General features: G+C 36.5%; 1 protein-coding gene and 1 long non-coding RNA gene across 16 annotated transcripts in view; both read right to left on the bottom strand.

Moving 5' to 3' along the window:
* Positions 1-5,000, bottom strand: part of LOC115216158 (sickle tail protein-like) — a 460,762-nt gene that overhangs the window by 217,285 nt on the left and 238,477 nt on the right. The window lies entirely within an intron of this gene.
* LOC118765055 overlaps positions 2,920-5,000 on the bottom strand; it is a 12,566-nt gene continuing 10,485 nt past the window's right edge. The window contains exon 3 of the long non-coding RNA XR_005000900.1: positions 2,920-2,997. This is a non-coding gene — a long non-coding RNA (uncharacterized LOC118765055). The remainder of the gene's footprint in view (positions 2,998-5,000) is intronic.

The following is a 5,000-nucleotide window of genomic DNA, read 5'->3' as shown; positions in this document are numbered from 1 at the left end:
CCAAACAGTTACAAGTGAGAATGTTAGATGTGTTTCAGCCTGATTGGCCATTTTCAATAGCATATACTTACAGCTAGCAAACCTAGATGAAATTTGCTTCCAATGTTGAATGGGAAAACAGTGAAAGACAATCCTTGGCATTGCAAATAGCTGCCCTGGATGAATATTGGTCCTTTATATGCAACAGAAGCAGTATTAGGCTAAAGTATCTATTTATATCATCAGAGATATTAATTGGACAGATGACAAAAACATGAATGGCAAATTACTAACACATCTCTGATTATTAGATAACATTGTACTCATCACTAAAACCACGAACCAGCTATAGACCATGCTAACAAAGCTGGGCACCCATAGCTCAGCAATAGGCTTTAAAATGAACACCTGCTAGTGTATTTGCATTTGGTGTCACACGGTATAACCTTAAGAATTGTTGCAGAGCTACCTCATCCATGACTTCCTTATTAGGGCTCTCTTATTAGAGCCTTATTAGGGCTCTCTTCCTTATTAGCGTTCTGCTTGTCTGTTAGATCTGGGATGGTATGGTGCCATAGTTACATGTTTCATAGTGAACGTTTTACAAAACTTTTTAAACTCAAAAGACACAAATTGCATTCCATTGTAAGACACTATCACATCTGGGATGCCAAATCTCACAAACGGCTCATGTAGAAAATTTGTTGCAGCTGAATAGGTTGACTTTTTACACTTACAAATTACTGGCCATTTAAGTGAAACTATCCACTACCACTAAGCAGTATGAACCATTTAAAGGACCAGCGAAATCATTGTGTACTCTTGACTGCAAAACATCTACTTTTGGCCACGGTTCACTTTTATTGTCAGTAATTTTGCCAATAGAGCACATCCTCTATAGCCTTTCACTAAATTTTCTATTTCTCTATCCATTTTTGGCCAGTACACATAACTATGCATTAAAGCTTTCATCCTCGAAATTCTTTCAACATTTTCATCACAAATTAAGTATAGGTTCACATCTTGATTTCATTTTGCACCAATCCTGTTCCCATTTACTTTTCCTGACTACAGTATTTTTTCCATTTTTGTTATGAATTTGTCCTTTACCATATTTTGTTTAACGTCTTCTAGGGTTACTGGTAATTTGTGTACCACATTCCACATTACATTTTTTATTTCTCCTGTTAATCTTAAAGCTGTGATTACTGTATCTTTGAATGGCTTGCTGTGTTTTGGTATCAGTCTGGACAAACCAACTGCATGCCCTAGTTTTTTTGATGGTAAATATTCTATTTTGTAGTCATAATTCAATAATGTAGTGTCCCATCACTGTAGTCTATTCGCTGTGTGTTGGTATTTCTTTTTTAGAACTGTATATTGACAGCAGAGGACAATGATCAGTTTGTAGATAGAAACTTCTTCCATGAATAAATCTATGGAATTTTCTTACACCGAATATGATTGCTAATGCTTTCTTTTCTACCTGGCTATAGTTCTTTTCAGCTGGTAATAACGATTGTGACGCATAGTCTTTTGACTCCCATTCTTATATTTGTGCAGAAGCACAGCTCCTACATCGTAATCACCACATCTGGAGCCAATACAATATCCAACTTAGGATCAAAATGCGTTAACGATAAGTCAATGTTAAAATACGTTTTAACTTGTCAAAACCATTTTGTGTTTTTTATTAAAAGATCATTGAGCAGGGCTCTTACATGATGTATAATGGGAATGTAAATTTGATAGTAATTTACTAATCCCAAGAATTCTCATAGCATAGTCACATTATTTGATGCAGGCATATTTTTCATTGCTGTTGCTCTGGATGGATCTTGTTTCCATCCATTTTTATCTATCATCTGACAAACTCACATTTTTCTTCCCTTGCCATATTGCCTCATCTTTTCAAATACCCTTTTAATGTGTTCTGTATTTTGTTCATGTGCTTTGGTTTTCATTAGAATATCATCTAAATTAGGCAATAGCAAAATCACAATCCCCCCAGTATAGTATTCATTACTTGCTGAAATACGAAAGGAACCACTTTTATACCAAGAAAACATCTGGAAACAAATATTTTATTTTTTGTTTCAGTCACTCAACTACATTTGAACCTTTGACTGAACTGACTATATTCGCACAAGAAACACTTATGGGGTGTATTTGACAATTTGAATAATTCCATCCACTCTGTGCTGAATAGATTAACTGAATTTTTTAACACATTGCTGTTTTTATTTGATCACGAAATGTCACATTACACGTGAATTCACCTACAAAATACAATCTTTTACCCATAACATCATGTGCTACTTTTGTAATTTTGGCTTACCAATATACTTCCATGTTTTTTCATTCACAATAGTAATAATATCATTTTTAGTGTCTAAATACATTTTTACTCTTATATTTTTGATTTTCACATTTACATATTTCCTCTTTGTTATATTACCATTTTCTTGCGATGACATCTTATTCTTTTTTTCTTTTACTCTTTTTACTTGTTTCAGTCATTTGACTGCGGCCATGCTGGAGCACCACCTTTAGTCGAGTAAATCGACCCCGGGACTTATTCTTTGTAAGCCCAGTACTTATTCTATTGGTCTGTTTTGCCGAACCGCTAAGTGACGGGGATGTAAACACACCAGCATTGGTTGTCAAGCGATGTTGGGGGGACAAACACAGACGCACAAACATATAAACACACATACATATATATACATACATATATACGACAGGCTTCTTTCAGTTTCCGTCTACCAAATCCACTTACAAGGCATTGGTCGGCCCGAGGCTATAGCAGAAGACACTTGCCCAAGATGCCACACAGTGGGACTGAACCCAGAACTATGTGGTTGGTAAGCAAGCTACTTACCACACAGCCACTCCTGTGCCTCTTGTTTATTTTTTTCTTTGTTCCAATATTTTGTCACCTTGGTTTTACAGTGCGCTTTTATATGTCCAATTTTTCCACAACAGAAGCATTCCACTTTCTTAAATGGGCAGTTTTTTCTCAGGCGTAAACTTCCACATGCAAAACATGGGTTTATTTCCTGATTCCTGTCCTGTTTGTAGTGTATTTTAGTACACACTTGATTTCTATTCTGCTTGTTTTGTATTTTCTGATGCACTTGTTTCACTTTATGTTCAATTTTCTCTGTATCATGTCTTAAATTTACTATTCTTTCACACATTTCTGACACTTGTTGTAAGGTTACAGCTTGGTTTTGTTCCAGCTTAGTGAGAAATCTAGTTCTTACTTCTGCATTTTTTACTGAAATAGTTTCCTGAGTAAATATCAGGCACTTAAACATGTCTGGCATTAATTCGTCTACTTTGAACTTTGCACATTCTCTGTTAACTCTACCAGCAAATGTGATGTAGTCCTCCTCATTGTTCTTTTCTAGGTTCAAAAATTTCCAGTGTGTATTGGATGAGCTTTTATCACTAAAAATTTTACACAATATGTCTTTTGTATTTTTAAAGTTTATGTCATAAGGTTTTTTTGGGGAGTATGTCATTGCTGTATTGCTCATGTTATCCTACTGCCAGTTTCCTTAAAATTAAATGCATTTTCATATAGTTGTCCCAATCTTTGCACTCAATAGAAGATCACTTTGCATCTTCTATAGTACACCTTGAAGGTAACTCCTTCATCTGGTTCATAATTAAATTCTGTCCTCGAATTTGCAACATAATCTGGCGAGAACATCTTTTCAGCATCTTTTGACGATTTACAATTCAATAATTGCAGCATTTGTCGCTGTAATAGCAATTGTTGTTGATTTTGCTGTTGTTCTTGCAGTTGTAGTTGCTGCTGTTGTTCTTTCTGTTGTTGTTTTTGCAAATCAAAATCAAAATCAAAATCGAAATCGATCAACATCAATGAAAATTGTAGGTGTGATACCAGTGCCGGTGGCACGTAAAAAGCACCATCCAATCATGGCCGTTGCCAGCCTCGCCTGGCCTCCGTGCCGGTGGCACGTAAAAAGCACCATCTGATCGTGGCTGTTTGCCAGCCTCGTCTGGCACCTGTGCCGGTGGCACATAAAAAGCACCCACTACACTCTCGGAGTGGTTGGTGTTAGGAAGGGCATCCAGCCATAGAAACATTGCCAAATCAGACTGGGCCTGGCGCAGCCTTCTGGCTTCCCAGACCCCAGTTGAACCGTCCAACCCATGCTAGCATGGAAAGCGGACGCTAAACAATGATGATGATGATGATGATGATGAGTAAACTGACCAACAATTTTTCCATAATCTTACAATTCTGTACACCATAAAATTTGTACAAAAAAACTCCTTGTGAGTTTATTAATTCCTCGTTAGTTTGTTACTTCTTCATCGCCACTGTTGCAATCCTTATTATGTCAGACTGTTGTAATGCCCATTCTGGTATAACAGTATCGTTAGTTGGACAAGTAAGACCACAGCTATCTATGAGTGACTACTTTGTACACTCTACTGTTCATCATGTGGGAGGAGTCTACCATTATTACTATTATCCCCGGCAGAAACGTTAGTACGCTGGGCGAAATGCATAGCCATATTTCGTCTGCCGTTACGTTCTGAGTTCAAATTCCGCCGAGGTCGACTTTGCCTTTCATCCTTTCGGGGTCGATAAATTAAGTACCAGTTACGCACTGGGGTTGATATAATCGACTTAATCTGTCTGTCCTTGTTTGTCCCCTCTGTGTCTAGCCCCTTGTGGGTAGTAAAGAAATATAAAAATTTATTACATTTAACTCTATATCTGTCTTATTTCTCAGCTATTGCACACTTTCTAATTACTTCCTCCCAGTGCTTATAGCTATCCATATTAGATATATGTTGTTCAGTCTTAACTACCAGTATCTTTTCACTTAGATAATATTTTTTCATGTCTTAGATAACATTTTTTCCTTATTTCACTTCTCTCCTTTCCATTCTTCTTGACTTTTATGTGTTTCTCTTCCTTTTTTTTATGACTACAACACCTCTTTCCTACAGTAAGCTAATTTATTGATAGATTTTTA

The sequence above is a fragment of the Octopus sinensis genome, linkage group LG10 (genome assembly GCF_006345805.1).
Source record: "Octopus sinensis linkage group LG10, ASM634580v1, whole genome shotgun sequence".
In the NCBI taxonomy this organism is placed as follows: domain Eukaryota; kingdom Metazoa; phylum Mollusca; class Cephalopoda; order Octopoda; family Octopodidae; genus Octopus; species Octopus sinensis.
This window is presented reverse-complemented; position numbering and strand designations above follow the sequence as displayed.